The following is an 18,023-nucleotide window of genomic DNA, read 5'->3' as shown; positions in this document are numbered from 1 at the left end:
CTACTGGAATCAACATTTCGTGTCACACCAGCTGCGGTTGACATTTGCATTACCACAACGGTAAACATCGAGTAAATTTTTTTGTAATATTTATCTGGCACTTCTCAACTTACTCTCAGTGCATTAGAGTTTTAGAACATCTGCGCTGAAGCACCCTTTTCTCAAACCTTCAATTCTAGTTTGCCTTTCTGCCCCTTTCAAGCGTTTTCTCGTCAAAGTGCGTAAAAATTTGAAGAAAAGGCCGCTGTGGAAAGTCAATATTGCACTGAGCCAAAAGAACCAGAAAACAAGAAGATGAAACAATTCAATACCGTTTCTCTATTTCAACAGAAACTGAATCTGTATTCAGATTCAGTTCTTTCCACTGCCAGATGAGAAAAGACCGTATGAAGTACCCCTAAACCCCTTCGTTTTTGGCCTGTAAAGCATATTTTTACTTGATTCTCGCATCCTGAATAGAGTTTTTAGAAATAGTGTTAAACTCGATTTTTAGCTGAAAATGTGCCTACTGAAAAACCTACGCTTTCTGCAGCTCAAAGCTGAAGAAACCGCGAAAAAGTCAAGATATACCTCCTGGTAATTTCGCAGGAGGGTTTTCGGTCAGCTGAATGGAAATCTCAAACCTCTCTTGACGGTTGTTATTCTTGATGTGGCTTAATTTGAGAATAAGTTTTCAAGGAAGGTTTACAAAAACAAATATATTTACTAGACATCTGATTGGCATCTGAATTTACGCTAACGTCATCCGGATCGGAGTTCTTGCGCGTTTGAAATATACCCTATATTTTCGCAGTGTACAAGACACGCACATATTACACAGACGAATAAATTATGCGTAGCAGATTGGTAGTGTGCGCGAAAACATAACTGTTATAGATGAGAAGAAACACTTTGGTTTAGTAAACAGTTTTTAGTACAACTTTCTATTTTTATGTTGTTTTACAATAATGAGCAAGAAATAGAAAATTTTATCTCCAGCACAAAAATGAACGCTTAATTGCATTTGGCTACAAAAATAGAAGCCAAAAACTCCGAGAAAGCTCGAATTATGTAACATTTTGTACAGAATTTGAGATAAAAATTGTATCTTGATTTTTACCTCCGCAATTTCGGAAAAAACAAAAGCCGGAAACGAAGGGCCTTAAGTGCGTAGGGGGGATCGACGCAACGAGTAAAGAAAGAAAGACCGCGCTTGTTGCTCAGAAAAATCTTCAAGTGAAAAAACTCTTACCAACTGCAGCGCTTTCGAGACTGCGGTCTGACTAATCCGCCGTGTAGGCAATACGATTTCTCACTAAACATCTAGAATTGTATCGTTTACTTGGCGGCATTGTGTATTAAGAACGAAAATGCACTTGGAGGCAAAAAAAGCAAGGCCATTAGGAAACAACTTTTTTTTAGACAAATCCTTTTCTTTTATCCCAGGACTTGCCACGTAGAATAAGATGGGCAGCCAATATACTATAGAAGGTCATAGAGGCTATTTTCATCCCGAAGCCTGAGCAGGCTCCGGCTTTTAGTGTGGTACTTTAGCCGGAGCGTTTTTTAATCTTTATTCTGCAGTAATGAGCTTCGATTTTTCAGCACGGCGTGAAGTTTAAATTTAGAACAACTACCTCGCGCCGCGCTAAAAACAAGCCTGCATAACAGATGAGTTATTTTGTACCTTTCAGGCAATAACTCACTACATGGCTGCGACTGAAGCGTCTAAAACTTAAATAAACTAGCAATGCTGCATGTAGAAGAAACCTAAAGCTTAGCCCTACTAAAATCCGCTGACCAGAGACAGTAGATTTTTTTTTTGGAAGGGGAGGGGGGGCATAGGCACCGGATTATGCTTGCATAGGCTGTCAACGACACTCTCCAAGCCTTTTTTCTTGAGATGATCAGAGGAAGATAGACTGGGACTCAAATTTAATACACCCAACTCTCTGAGCCACACTAAACCACAAAAATATAAAGGCTCTTGAGAAGCTAGGTTTTTCTTGCTATGCCTTATGCTCAGTCAGGAAGAATGCTGGGCTGTCTCTACGTAATGAAACAAAGAAGCACGGTGGGCAAAATAGAGCAGCAGCATAATACTAAATAGCCTGAATATTTTCAGAAAACAAACAACTCAAGAGAAGAGAAAAACGCCCAAGGGAATACCAGTGCCAAGACAAAAAAGAGAACACGTGGCTGCGAAACTTAGGTGTAATTAGCGGCTAGAGCCCGAGAATAGGGCCTACTTGAAACAATGGCTGGTACGTATTTCATAATGCAGCGCTAGCGGCAAGAAGTAATCGGAAATGAGAAACGGAGGTGCCGACGTCGTCGCCACTGCCCTCCAGGTAATTTGGTGTAGACAAAGGTTTTCTGTGGACAAAGAAGGCGGGTCCTTTTTTTTTCGCCCAGAAGACGCTGGTTCGGTGCCGTCCTCTCCTAATTAGCATCGCGTCAACACTGGCGCGAAACGGAATCACGAAATGCGCATGGCACGCTCCTGCAGCGTAGTATTATAACTCAGTGTTTATCCTTCAACTGGGGTTTAAAGGCATAAACTTACCGGTCTGTATTCTTTGCATTCGTTATTAGTTTTACGCAGAAAAACTAGAGGTGAAGAGGATTAATAATAAAGTTTCTTTTTGTTTGGTACTTTAGAATGTAGCAGGTGCGGTTGGGTGCAGGGAGAGAGTTAGGGGACGCAAACTTCAATAAACGAAGAGTGCTGGAAAGCTCAACCTATATTTTTTTGGGGCAGTTAAACAGACCGAGGCTTTAAGGCCGCTCTTAGCTGCCTTCCAGAAATGAAGCAAAAAAAGAGGTAGGTGTTTATAACATGACAGTTTGGGCATGTTCGTATCGCATAGCACGATTGTACAGCGCACTCATGACGAGGGCACAAGGAGGGAAACGACGCTAAGTCGGCGCTCGTGTCTCGTCGTTAATCTCCTTGTGTCCTCGTCATGTGTGCGCTGTTGAATTCTGGTATGATTTAACATGGTTAATCCTAAAAGATGTGCGAAAACATTTGTTGATTCTTCAATTAAAGAGGACATTTAAGCTCCACCTTAAGGGTATGACGCGATAGATTTACCGGGTTAATACTCATATGTGCAAAGTTGTTTCTTCTGTACTTAACATTCATAGATTGCGGCGAGTACTCATACCACAAACAGCGTAGTGTCGCAGCGGTTAAGCGATGTGCGACTGCGCTGACAGGTGTCCGTTTCTATCACAGCCACCGGTAGGGATTGTGCGACACGTGTTGCTCTTCCCGAGCAGCCTCTCACGACAGACTGTTAATTCAACTTCCACCTACCAGGGCAGGCTGCTGCCGGGGCAGGAATTTACCCTCGTTTCCTCCCATTGGCTGCAGCTTGCGCGACGCTCCTCCGAACTTACCCGAGCTTACCCGAGTGACTGGTGTAAGCTCGGGTTAGTTCGGAGCACAACACGAGACAGGAGTCTTGCTCGGGGTTCGTACGCCTACAGTAGTGTTTCCCCACTAAAATATCCATGTATCATTGGGCTGAGTAAGGGACTGAACGAACGTCCAACTTCTCGTTTCAAAAAGCTTCGCTTTGCAGATTTCGCTTTGAAGTCACCAATACCAACAAGCTGTAGGAAGAACTATTGCTTGGAGTGTTCCTTGCATGTTCAGGAAAAAGTGGATACTTTGCCTTTCCTGGGTAAAATATGCGAAAATTATTTGAGCTGGATTTTATGGGTGCGTTTGCGCAGTCCGCTGTCTCAGATGTAAACTATTATAATGAGGGATAAAAAACAGATTCTAACTCAAACATGTTTATTTTCGTTTCTGTAATTAAGGTAACTGTAACAGGCGACCAACTGGACAAGGAGGGTGATAAATGATTATTCATCAATTGGTTGTAGATTTTTATGCGTTGAAACATTACTGCCTACGTTTACACACGCGGTACCATTGTTCTGGAATAATTTAGGCTGCTTCGGTAGCTTAATGTGGGGCAACATTTCACAAAATACGAAATTTTGTACTTCGTCTCCGTAGAAATATCGCCCATGGTTGTGGTTACCTTATAATTTGTCCCCACTACCGTTGCGACCAGAAATATCTAATCAACTGACCCGTGTGGAGTTGAAAATTTTCTTTTTTTTTAGGAATGACAGTTCTCTTTAAGTACAAACTCATCACCGTGGAAGCTGTTTTCATAATCGTTGATAAACGACAGAAAGGCAGGGTCAGAAAAGAATGGGCGTTCACAGCTGCGTACAGTAAAGCTGTTCATTTCTGAGCCAATTTCACATCCAAGCCATAAAAATTCAGTGATCCGTAAAAGCAACCCATTAGCATAGATGGCTGAAGTTATTTGCACTTCTCCCATTCACCGAGGGACTCCTCTGGATGAAAAATAGTTTTATTTACTGTTAACTCCTCTGTTTCAAAAAAGTTTATTGGTCAGTGCCCCCGCACGAACTACACGTTTTCCCAACCGGACGGTTGCCCTGTGTTAGCTAAGTGAGGGTGCACAGCAGAGCAGTGTCGGAGAAAAGCAATCAATGCGCATGTTTTCTTTGCGACTTCTCTGCAAAAGTGCAACAATATCATCGTCTATATGGATGCCATAGGGTATTGCTACAACTCTTCGTATATATCCCACATGTTTGCGGCACTTAAACTAAAGGAAAATGTGACGCGCCGTTTCTATAGTTCGCTTTAGGCAGACCGATGTTTGGTAGTAGCCGTTGAGCCCCGGCCTCGCCCGATTCCCCATCCACGAAAACAGGTCGAAGTCAAAGCCACTGTCACAAAAACCCCATGCGATTATCGCAGACAAAAAAGGCGCAAACACATTAAGCCGTCGCAAGGTTTTCGTTTTTTTTCTTTTTCACAAATAATTTCTGGAACAGTGCGTTCGTTCAGTCTCCTGAAAACAAGCTTGTTTATGGAATGAAATTTAAATGCTGAAGATCAGCTGTCCGTGTTTACTCGCAGACAATTTTCTTTCTAATATACACATGTCCTCAGTGTATTCATAACGTTTGGTCACCTATTGCTCATACAGGACGCAGGGGCAACTCGTCTTAAACATCAACCAGCTCCCCTCTCTCTAGCTCTTGGTAGTTTTCACCTGTAAAGCCTGCTCTGCCTGTAGCACAGGACTGCATTGGGTGAAGCGAAGTATCGTCGTCAAACACACATGGTGGAAGAAAAGCCGTTCGCCTGGTGCGACGAGATTGTTTTGACGCCACCTGCACACCAGTGACACTTTCGGAACTCTGTTTACCGAGATGAGATAGGGCATGAGGAAAATAAAACGTGGTTCAATGCACCTTTAACTAATGGAACGCCAACCGTGCGCAGTGGTGTGGAAGAATGAAAACAAAAGACACGAGCATTGTTCCTTTCAACCGAGTTACTTCTTCTCGCAAGCTGGAATGTCACTGGCACGTGGCTGACTTTTCTATTTTTGTTACTGTTTTGTCACTATTGCTCACGCTTTCCAGTTTTATGGTTCTTTTGCGACGCAGTCGTTCCAACGACCGGGTCCTATCTCAGCAGTCCTACTCCCATCCCGATTGTTTCGGCTGGGTTTTGGAAGCTGTCAGAAGCTGCGCACAGTTTCAGAGTATCAGGGGTTGAATTTCTTTCTAGACGTCGCAGAAAAGTTGTTCGTTGCTTTGGTAAATCGTAGATCAAGTGCTCTCCAGATCTTAGGGAAAATGGCTTTTTATTTTGTTCGTACCTTAATAGAAACATCAGCTCTACAATTACGTTTTGCAATGCGGTTGGCATATGTGCTAGAATGTATGCTTGGGTAAAAAGACAGCTTACTCCTAACCCTTCCACTAAACGTAACAAGATAGTTTATTCAAAGGTCGTAGGAGCAGGACCCAAAAGATTGAGCCTCTGTGCGCTGCTGCCAGACCTACGGATGCGCTTTAGACTCCTTCGACTTAGTTGCCTAGTGGTGACACCGCACAGCCACATTCATCACAACTGTTGTTATGTGAAAGGTGCGAGGCGTCGGTTGTGGCCATATATATACTGAAATGACTGCTTTTTCTTACCGATACTAGTCGGTATTCGGGACCTATTGAGAAATAAAAAATTGCGCTTGTATGTATTTGCGCCTCCAGTACGCATTTATTCAGGGAGAAGACGGTCGATGCATTACACCTTCCTTTTAACTTTTACACAATTTCTGCTTTCCGGAAAGCACCCGGTTACCAAATATTTCAAGGTCGTTGCTTTAGTCTTCAGCCACGATTCTTGAAAGGAGAAGAATACGCTACATAAACCTGTTGTGCCCACCAATCTGTTCTTTAAAGAAGTTAGGTTATCTGGTGATTAACATAATTGTGAGGTCGAGGCTATTGAATTTTAAAAATTCCTTTACTTCTCTCGAGACCAGCTGTTCCAGGTATTCAATACAGCAGCGATATACCCAGCATTACTCTAACCCTGAACTGACTGCCGACATCACGACACACACACACACACACACACACACACACACACACACACACACACACACACACACACACACACACACACACACACACACACACACACACACACACACGCACACGCACACGCACACGCACACGCACACGCACACGCACACACACACACGCGCGCGCACACGCACACGCACACGCACACGCACAGACACGCGCGCGCGCACGCGCACACACGCACGCGCGCACACGCACGCGCACACACGCACGCGCACACACACACGCACGCAAACGCACGCACGCAAACGCACGCACGCAAACGCAAACGCAAACGCGCATGCACGTACGCACGCACGCACGCTGTTATTACAGTTAGTGTCTTAATTTATTGAGAGGCGTGTAGCTCATGTAAAGTAATATTCATATAGAAATTCGAATTTTCGCGGTTCCCGCGAATTACATGAACTGGAGAGGTTGCTTTTCCAGCAAACTTCTCGAAAACGCATGCATTTCCGCGCGATTTAGCCAAAAGTCGATGAACCACAGCACTGAGAATATTGCCTTTTTGAATTCTAAAATTGATATGGATATTACTTACGGTGAGCTACTTGTATCTCAATAGATAAGGGAACTAACAGTAATAGTTAAAAACCTAACTATTCAATATTAGTTAACCAGCCTACTAGTTAACATATCTTAGCTGTATTCTGATGTGCTACGCCGCTGACAATGCTATGCCGAAAAAAGCCTTCTTATAGCTCAAAAAGTCTTCAAAAAAACTGGAGATACTCTTAGGTTAAATACCCGGTACACTTTCCGATATATTTTCTTTTTAGGACTTTTTCGGATGTGAAGTTCAAGCAGTGCCTGGACAATGATTTGCGTAAAAACTACGAATGAAGTGATATCAAAGATTTTCTTTTTCATTTTTAAGGAATGCTCGATCCTCCTAATATATCACTTAGCATTGGTAGTGCAGGCTGAGAGTCGATATTGACGATTAAAATGGCGTAATATATATGCTCAAATTTGTCGTTCAGAACTTGGCATATAGGAAACATATTTACGCACGCATAGGACAAGCACTATAAGTAAAAGTTAACTTCACGGAACCTTACTTCTCTTTATTGAATAGCTAAAAAAAATGGCTAAACACTAGAATTGAACATTAGAATAGAACACTAGATATGTACGCAAAAATCGAAGTGCCTCACCAGTTTCGCCAACTTATTGATTACGGCCCAGGCTGCAATCTGGGGCTCTGGCTTACCGTTTTATGGTTAAGATCTATTGTTGGCAGCGCTTCTGGCTCTTTGTCATATGCACCATTAACGGATTAGCATGGTGTGCAATGTCAACCGATTTGACTTTGCTCTGCATTACAGCACGTTCCTGATTTACATTGCGCAATTTTGCAATACCTATATTATCCGAGAGAAGCCGAAGGTAACCGTTGTGTCGCTAATGCCACATAGAGTGAGCGCTGCAAAGTTAAGCCAGTCGGTAAACTCGGAGGCCAGGTTCGGAATCCTCGTTGCGGAAGTAAAGGATTAACGTGCGCCAAGCGCACGAACAACGGCTGCGGTGGGGTGCCCCGGATAGCTAGAGCGCGAGACGAACTAAAACAAAAAACAAAGGGAGGTGGGGGCATAATACAGGTGATGGGGGAGTTAGTTAAAATAAATAGTCTACCGGGCCAAATTTGTTGTGCGAAAATTGGTCAGGATTGATTTTTAATAATTTAAGAACCTTGCTGGAGGTTATGGGCTTATGTTATGTAGTGGAGTCAACTCGGATAATGACGGTGAAATTGATGGTGAAGAGGATGGTAGATCGCGCCGTTAGGTCGAAGTTATTTATTTATTTATTTATTCAAATACCCTAAAGGCCCTCTTGGAAGAGGGTATTACATAGGGGGTGGAGGGGGGAGGGCACACGAAACACACTAATACGCAAACACCAATATTGGTAGTGGATTAAAGATCGAATGAAGATAAGAATAAAGTGTGAAAATTGAAACACTGGGGGTTCAAGGATTACACAAAAAGAGAAAAAACTGCAATACAATGTCGACCAAGATGCAAAAAAAAATAGCTAACACCAAAAACGCACAGAGACGTCAAATTCAGATACGAGTCCACAGCATTTGATGAAATTGATCGGTGTTAACTTCAATGGCAATATCTGATGGTAGGTTATTCCAGTCAACTATGGTTTTGGGGATGAATGATTTTGCGTAATGGGCCGAGTGGCATGCTGGGCGTTTGACTTTGCAGGGGTGATCACGGCGAGGAAAAATGACAGGGGGTGAGTGAAAGAAGTCGTCGCGCAAACGATCATGATGATAAAGTTTGTGAACGAGAGATAGGCGGGCGTGTTTCCGTCGTAGTGATAGCGGATGCAGATCAGCACGAATTTTTAAAGATGTAACACTGGAGTACGAAGAATAATCTGAAAAAATGAAGCGAGCAGCACGGCTTTGCTGGGATTCAATGTTGCGTATAATGTAGTCCTGGCTCGGGTCCCAGATGGCACATGCATATTCAATTTTCGGCCTGATTAACGTGATGTACGCGAGTGCTTTTAGGTGTGAAGGCGCTTGCTTTAGTCTGTGTTACATGATTCCGAAAGTACGGTTAGCAGATGCAAGAGTGACGTTGATGTGATGATGCCATGTTAGATCCGATTGCAAGTTGATTCCTAAGTGATTCCTAAGTAGCTGCCAGTTTTTGCTACCTGTGGTGATGTGTCAGATTACTTTGGCCCTATATTTATGTATAACTGTGTTAAATAGCATGTTTCTAGTTTGCCGAGCACATGTCTCTAACTTTCACAGAGATGTTAACTGCCATACATGTACGTTTCTTCGTTCGACTCATTACTAGCCGCTGGCTATAGATCCATGAAATGTTTGCGTAAACCTTGTAGTGCAGCAAATAACAAGAAAGAAAAACAAAGGAAGAAGGAAGGGAAGGAAGAAAGGAAGAAAGAAAGGAAGAAAGACAAAAAGAAAGAATGAACGGAAGAAAGGAAGAAAGGAAGAGAGAAAGGGAGAAAGAAAGAAAGGAGAAAGAAAGAAAGGAGAAAGAAGAAATTTGGAAAGGGAAAAAGTGAGAAAGGGGGAAACGGAGAACGAGACAATGAGAGAACGAGAGAACAAGATAACGAAGGATCGAGAGAAAGAAAGAAAGAAAGAAAGAAAGACGAAAGGAGGGAAAGAAAGAAAGAAGGAAATAGGCAAAACACGCCTATCAGATGCTGAATTTAAAAAAAATCTTTTGTTTTTCTTCCGTGAAACAAGAAGGTTTGAAAATGCTTGTATGTATTGTCTCTGTGAACTTATATGTCGTCGTTTAGCTGGAAGTGAATATATATTTCAATACAGTTACCTTACTTTGTAGGTGAGCCTTACGAGCCACGTATACTGGTTGTAACAGGCAGCGAACGCCAAGCTCTGATCCTGCCAGTCGAAGACGACAGCCGCCCTAGTGCACCGTATCAATTCGGCTCTGTCAGACGAATTTCATTCGAGCACCAACTCGTACAGAGGAAGTTTGCCCTATTTTTTTGCTTTATTTTTGTTTGGATGTAAAGATCGTCAGCGTATTCGCGTCAAACAGACGCATGTTATTGCTTTCATACACATTTTGTTTTCCACCTGAACGCCCCGTTTCTCGGCGAAGCACAAAACTTTAGCGTGATCCACATGCATCTTTCTTTTCAGAGAAGAATTCGTTCAATGCATCACTTTGTTCCACGTCGGGGACGTAAAAAGTGGGGCAGATTTTCTTTTAGAGGAAACGTAGTAACGTTAAAAGCCGAGCCACATACTTGAACTGAATGTTCTCGATGTTGGAAGGACTGATAGCGTGAAGAATAGCACAGGGAGACACAAAGAAACAAAGGGATACTGTTTTACTTCTGTTCACCTCATAACTCAACCTGGGTGATGTCGCCCACGACCTAGTTTCACGTACCGGCAGCGCCAAGTTTTATCGCTTGTGTATGGCGTAAATTTTCATTCTTATTCTATTATTTATACTTCTGGACTCGTATCGGTGTTTTGCAATGCGGTGTCCCTGATTCAGGATTTCTTCGTTATACTGTGTCACGCTCTAGGACTTTGTCGCAGCTTGCGGAGCGCTTAGCTGTATCGTCAGTTTTTTTTTTTCTTCTACCATAGATATAGGAAAAAGTTGTGCATATTTTCACGTGCATTTATGACCACTTTTTCCTAGTCATTGTTAGCGTGCAGGTGGAGTGAGAAATTACATTGCACAGAACTGGGTTCAACGCGTGCTTATAGCCTTCATGCCGGGACAAAAATGATTTCTTTATATATTAATACAATACAGTACACTGCAATAAAGTACAATACAGGACACTGCAACGCAGCACATCACAACACAACACAACACAACACCGCCGAATGCAGCAAAATGCAGCACAATACAATACAACAGAATGCAGCGCACTACAATACAGTACAATACAAAACACCACGATACGATTCGATACGATACGATTCAATGCAAAACATTACATTACAGTGCAATACAATAAAACACAATACGGTTTATTTCCTAGTTATGTGTACACGTAAGTCTGCGGGTTAGCCTGAGCACATAGAGTTTGTTGGATTACTTGGCATTGATGGGCACACTCAGCTACAAAGCCACAATGATACGAAAAGCAGAGATGAGACAACAGGATAATTTGCTGCAAAAGAGAAAGAAACAAATAAAATGAATCAAAGTGCGAAAAGCAAGCTATCCAAGGGAGGCATAGGAAAATAAGCCGAAGAATGTGAGAAGAAAAAAAGATGGTTCATACGCAAACAAACACACAATTATTTTTATTGCATTGTTGCTCAGCAGCATTTTCTGATGTTTTGTCAGCATTTTCTATTTTAATATTGCGCAGGTCATGGCTAATATAATTTAAATATTGTTAAGACTTATAACATTTTTTATTTCTTTACCGTAGTTCGAGAAAGCTTTTAGATATGTATTATCCTTTCTGTATTTTTTAGTGTAATCTCTTTGTGGTATCCCTAAGATCCCTAAGAGGGTTAATTTCCAGATTAGAATAGCAAAAAGAAATTTGGTGTTAGGTATTAATCCTAACTGTGAGACAGCTGTAACTATGCCTACCTCGGCCCACATTGTGCTGAAGTTTCGCACTTATATGCTAGAGACTGCTACTTTCAGAGTTCACATGAAACTTTCAAAAGCCAGAAGCGCCGTTCAGTCCTCAGAGTTAGCCACACAGGCTTCGGATCAGTTATCAGTGGCGTCTCAGTAAAAAGAACGTCTAGATTCAGGCATCTTCGGGGACGCCTGGTACGAGTGCTGTTACAACGCGTTTCTGTAGCGGATGCAACTTGCGTACCAGTGCTCTGAATGGTCTGATTAGTGACTAAGCTGCAGCACCCCCTCTGACTGCATTGCTACGTTTTCCCTGAGTACGAACATGACCTTTCGTCTTGCTAGCCGTTGTTGCACTTATGTCACACTGCATCCAGCACTGAATGTAGCGCGGAGCAATAGCAGTGCGCCAGAGCAAAACCTCTGTCTGCGATACGATTCTTAACTACATTTTTACCGAGCTTCGAATCTGGCTCAGAGAGGCAGCGTTTTAGTAATGTCCAACTCAACCTCTTATTTAAGGCTGTGAAGGAGAGGCTACACTCAGGATTTTTTGGCGGGAGTGATGACGTAACGATAGCTGTGCGCTATCTCAAATACAAACTCATCCGAATTACCTTAAGCCACGATGTTGACGAACTCGACAGCAACGCACGTGGACAGCCGACCAGCGAACTTTCTCTCGTGACACGACAAACCTACCTGCGGATCGCGCGCCAAGAGTGCATCCACGTGATGAGCACGTGATGGCTTTCGCGACAGTGGCGAGTGATGACGTTGTGTTCACATGGTAAGATCATGTGGGCCGGGGAAAGCGGAGCGGAGTGCTTCACTGCAACGCAAGAGCTGCATTGAAAAGCGTGGTTCGAACGTACTATCCTATAGAATTTAGCCTGTCGTGTTAGTCCGGCGATCCCGGTTAATGCCTGCCCCAAAGTATGTGGAAAGATCTGTGCTTCGTAAAATCCGCCACGAGCCAACAAAGTGATGACGGCAATAAATTATTCGTTTCTGATCTCCAAAAACTTTTCTACGTGGTGTAAACATTCATTTCTTAGCTTTTGTAGAGCAGGCTTCGAAGCTGTTATAGAATAGCATAGGTGCTTGGCTTAACGTTGCTCAAGACCAATCTATTATCCTGTGTGGAAGGAAAAGTAAGCATTGCACGTAGGCTCTCGATACCACTGACCTTAGAAATCAGCCAATTCAACAGAATGAAGAGAATACCTTTCTTGTAGTCCATGCTTCATTATTGCAAATTTATGCAGATTGCTCAAAAGGATTTCTGCTCACTTACTTTTTCACGTACAAGACTATCTTTTCTTGGCTTGAACGTTCAAAAAAACCCTATGTATTAGATAGGCAATTTGAGAGTATCAGAAGAGGCATCAGGCTAAACCCAATGACAAAAATAGCCTCAAGAGTTTTTAGTTCTGAAAAAATCTGCTGAGCTGCGATCATTGCACAAATACAAAAGCAAAAAAAACGAACATACCTAACGTTAGTTTTGAATGTGGAGCCTGGCGGAGAAGTGAGTAAACTTCGAACTTAAGATATATAAACAAAACATCCCTACAGTTGGTGAGCGACGACTACATGATTAAATTACTCATGTCTGACGACGAGTGTTTAGATTTTAAATTAGAGGTTGCACACCTCAGGAGCCAAACAATTTTTCGAGAGTGGTGGTCACGCTTTTTATAAGCAGAGCTAACCTTCACAAGAACGACCAACCACAGGTCATACATGGTCTGTCGGGCAGCCGTGAAAGTTGCCTTCAAAGGATCTCGCTGTGGTGGCGCCACAGGCCGTCTTGGTATCCTTCAGAACAGTAATGAAAGAAGGCGCTATGTTGCTATTTTTAAGTCTGTTCAGATATTCCAGACAAGCGTCCAGACGCAGCGTAGGAAGATGCAACTCAACGTTTTACTAAAAGACACAAGCAAACTTTCTACCTAAAAAAAAATTCCAGTAATAAATGAGACGAAGGCAAGAAGCTCGAGATCATCATTATTCTTCACCGACTTCATCATCATTTATTTACGCTTAAGGGCCCGTGGTGGGGCATTACAGAGCACTGTTCATGAGTGTAAGGCCTTAATTATGAAACAAAAAACCAAAATCCCGCTGTTGAGTCTTGACGTTGTTATATTTGCTTTTACTTGGTATTGTTATGTGCTTAGTTGAGTGCAGAAGGGTATTTATTACCATCCTCAGCTATAATAAATACCCTTCTACACCGAATTAAGCCTAACTAATACCATTCGCAGCTAGGAAAGCACCTACGGTCTTTTGGAGCGGGCAAGGAATAGAAGTCGCTGTTTCTATAATTTACCGAATGCAATATTAAATTTCTGTTGTGGTATCTGTTCTCAGAATTTGAAACATGTGTCTTAAATTGCGAAGGAGAAGTTAGAATGAGTGGGGAAACTTCACGGCAGTTGGACGAAACGTCTTGTTTGATTTAAGGCACACGTAATCGCAGGCCGCCAACATGGGTAACTTCCACATAAAAACTTCTCTCTGGTTGTAGCTCTCATGAGACTCCCAAAATTTAGTGCGTGCGCATATTCAATGTCTCGTTCATCCTTCGGCCGTCGTCTTTGAATGCAAGCGTTTTAGATCTGCACAAAAATATAAACAAATATTTGAGCGCAGTGACCTCTCCGGCACAAGCGAGGAGATCGCAGAACCCAACTGTCGGCTGTAGGGCAGTGTGCGCCGACTTCGCAGGGCTTGAGTTACGGTCGTCGGCATTGCGCCCTTGAGGACGGAGTGGGTGCAGAGCGATTGGCGATTCCTCGGCTCTCTTAGGGAACATTTCGCAACGCGGTCATCGCGATGACCTCGCTCAAGGGCCGTTCGCGAGAAACGGGCCAAGAAGCGGACTACGTCTCGAACGAGAGTGCCGAACTGAAGGCCCGAAAGTACGCTAGGCTTGTGGATCCCAACGCGAAGCAAGGAAAGCGACGTGAAAAACTGCGTTTTTATGAGAAGGAGCACAATTTTAGAAGGAAAAGAAAGTTTACGATGATTTCAGCGGAAGCAAGAAAACCTACCAAACCTACCCGCGAACAACTAGATAAAATCGGTAATACAGAAGTGAAATGTGCAGCGTTTGAGAGTCTGAAACATGTGCTCAGAGAAAAAAAAGAGATTAATATATGCGGATGTGTTGATGGTTTATGGTTTATGGGTATCTGACGTCCCAAAGTGACTCAGGCTATGAGAGGTGCCGTGGTGAAGGGCTCCGGGAATTTCGACTAACTGGGGTTTCTTAACACGCACTGACATCGCACAGTACACGGGCCTCTACAATTCGCCTGCATCGATATTTCACGTAAGTAACTGACTATGAACTAGACACAGTGCGAGTTTCTAGTATTTTCTTTCTTGCTCACGCGGGAGGCCCGATGTGAATTACAGCCTATACCACACGCTGCAAGACACTCCAAACTCGTCTTGCATAAGTGCTTCGTAAAGGAGGCATCGGCCTAGGCAGTAGACAGTTGTTCAGGAACACAACACCTGATTTCATGCATCTTTTCAAGCCTCGTCCCTTGTTGATTTCATGGGTGTGCCGTTGTTTTTCAGCTGTAGCTGCACATAGGCATAGGCGACGTTCGACTTACCGAATCTGTTGTAGGCGCTGTTGCTTCGCGCCGCCCTGCTTTGCTGTCTATCGGGGGGGGGGGGGGGGGTGCTGCATGTTGACGTTTTCTTTCAAGGAGCTCAACTTCTGTGGATGGTGGTCGCCTGCGAGCCCTCATCTTGTCTGACCTTCAAGTTCGCTACGGCAGAGGCGCACCGACTGGCCTCATGCTCGGCGAGCGAGCGCCGTTACGAGGCCTGATACATCACGAAATCTAGTAGTGAAGAATGCTTCGCATTAAAAGGAGCTAAGACTCGTTTGCTTTTTCGTGCTTCTCTTATGTGTGTGTGTACTCTTTTCGCCGTAGCGCGGAATATTTCTGTGACTTCTTTCTGTGCGTGCAAAGTGCAGATTCCTGTGAGGTGGATTTTTGCTGAACTTCCGCACTAAGTACTTGCGCAGATTCCGAGCATTGCTCTCCCAACACTTGTTGATGCGGAGAGACAGCTGTCTCAACAGTGCCACTTCTTGGAGCACGTTCGTGACGTGACGGGAGAGGAGCAGTTGAGGCACTCTTGGAGGATCAGGCTGGGCGCTTGTAGACTAACATATATTCCCCTCTCTTAAAAGAACGTCTTGCTGGGCAAGTTGGTACATCTTTGGATTACAGGCGCGAAAACAGACAGACCACAAGGTAGATAAACGGGACGGAGCGCCACTCACAACTGAGTTATTCCGCATCTTTTCGATGAGTGGTTGGGCGGAAAGAGGAATGCTGAGCCAGCTAACAAATTGCGATTGACAGTTAAGCTGAGTGGGGACTTACGAAAGGAATGAGTGAAATCTGCACTGCCATTCCCGACTTTAGCTTCTCGGCATGGAAAACGTAATCAGTTCAGAATACTGTGACAGATGTACATATTATCTAACCACAGTTTCCAAGGGCTTAGAATGAACGCCTTGTCCGCAGTTATTTGACTAACAGGTGTGTTGTTCTCGGAGCTATTACCAAACGGCGCGTTCCAGTCGTGATAAGGAAGCCGGATAAGGGTTGTGCCTGGTAGGCTCAGTCAAAATGAACTACGCCTTAGAGGATTATAGTGCTTCGTGGAAGCTTAGCCAGTGAAGATGAATAAAAGCCTACGCCACTATACGCTCTGAGCATTGCGGAGGTCGCGCCGCCTGTCGTCGGCTCCATGAAACAGGCGGGGCTTCCGGCGGCCTTTCTCCTTGTGTTCCTACGCAGTTGAAGGTTATGGCACATGAAAATCGCGATCGTTCGGTTTATGTGCTTCACTTAGGGCCTGGATCATGTCTAAAAACAACTGCTCTGCAGTGGGGTGCTCGAACAGCTACAAAAGCTCCCCGGAAATGCGTCTCTACAAGTTTCCTGGCCGCCCTTACGAACGGGAGCGAAGGAGACAGTGGATCATTGCTGTCCGGAGAAAAAAGTGAGTGCTAGCTGCTCTCGTCTCTCTTCTTTTGTAATATTTACTGCAGCGCTTTTATGGCGCTGCTATGAAATGTTAATGTTCCTATTATGCCCAGTCAAGCATCGTCAGTTCATTCTGACTGCTGCTTTCATAGTATGCCAAAGAAAGTTGCTCGTTTTTTCAGTTGGCTCAAGTGATAGCTAATTTAGAAGTACGGAAAGCTGAGCAAGTTGGTTACTGTTATCCATGGTAAAACAGCCCGGAAAAAACACAAGGACGGAACAAACACGACGACACGAGCGCTGACTTTCAACTGGTGGGGCAGCCTGTTCGAATTTGGCGCTGTACTGCAGGTAACCTAAGCACACGTGCGTCCATTGCTTCATCAGACATCCGTCATCTTCAAACATAAAGATCATATAGTAAGGGAACTAGTAGAGGCATATCATATTGACAAGGGGGGTGCAGCATGCATTAGCAAGCCCTCATTATCATTGGCTAACCACGAAATCACCTGTTTGGAGCATGCATTTGCAGCAAGGTAGATTTAATGTGTTCAGTGATGACGCAGTGTTTCCTGAATATTTTTTTTTGTTCTGTGTAGTGTTTGGCGGGAATAGTATATGTACACACGTGCGTAATAAATCACCAGTTGAAAGTCAGCGCTCGTGTCGTCGTGTTTGTTCCGTCCTTGTTTTTTTCGCGCTGTTTTACCATGGATAGCTAATGGCTCGTCTTGTGCACGGCGCTTTTTGTCGAAGCGAACGCAGCACGGATCGCATCATGTTTCACGCGTGGCTTTGGATCGTTTCTGAATTCATTATGCAGCTGTGTGTTTAGCTACGCGCAATTGAGCTGTGAAGCGTTGCTCCCGCATGCGCATGCTACTCGCTCTAGATTTTGCACAGGTGGCTCAAAATTTTCGCCTTGTTACGGAATATCATTAGTTCCGTGTATTTGCGTAAATATTGCGGTTTCTAGCTGGCATGAAGTCGACATATTCGTGCGCGTGTAACAGCGTTGTGATGGTTTGATTCTGACGCAGAAAATATGTCGTGATTGTCGTGATTTCCTATGAGAGAAGCCGCAGAATCCTTGGTGTTGTCATCGACAGGAGCCTCTCGTGGACTCCACATATCTACGACATGAGAAAGAGACTAATTGCGATTGTTCACGTCCTCTCCTTCCTCGCGGGAAACTCCTGGGGCGCATCAGTGCGCTCGATGCTACAACTGTACCGTTCCCTATTTCTGGGCTACATGCGGTACAGTCTTTCGATATTCAGTTCAATTAGAAAGACAAATATCAAAACTCTTCAAAGTGTGCAAGCGCAAGCTCTCTGTATCTGCCTTGGACTGCCTAAATGTGCATCAACAGCAGCAACTGTTTTTGTTGCTTGGGAACATCCTGTTACTACATGCATTGCTG

Source organism: Amblyomma americanum, chromosome 3 (assembly GCF_052857255.1).
Source record: "Amblyomma americanum isolate KBUSLIRL-KWMA chromosome 3, ASM5285725v1, whole genome shotgun sequence".
NCBI lineage: Eukaryota > Metazoa > Arthropoda > Arachnida > Ixodida > Ixodidae > Amblyomma > Amblyomma americanum.
The sequence above is the reverse complement of the archived record's forward strand: the minus strand, read 5'-3'. Positions refer to the sequence as shown.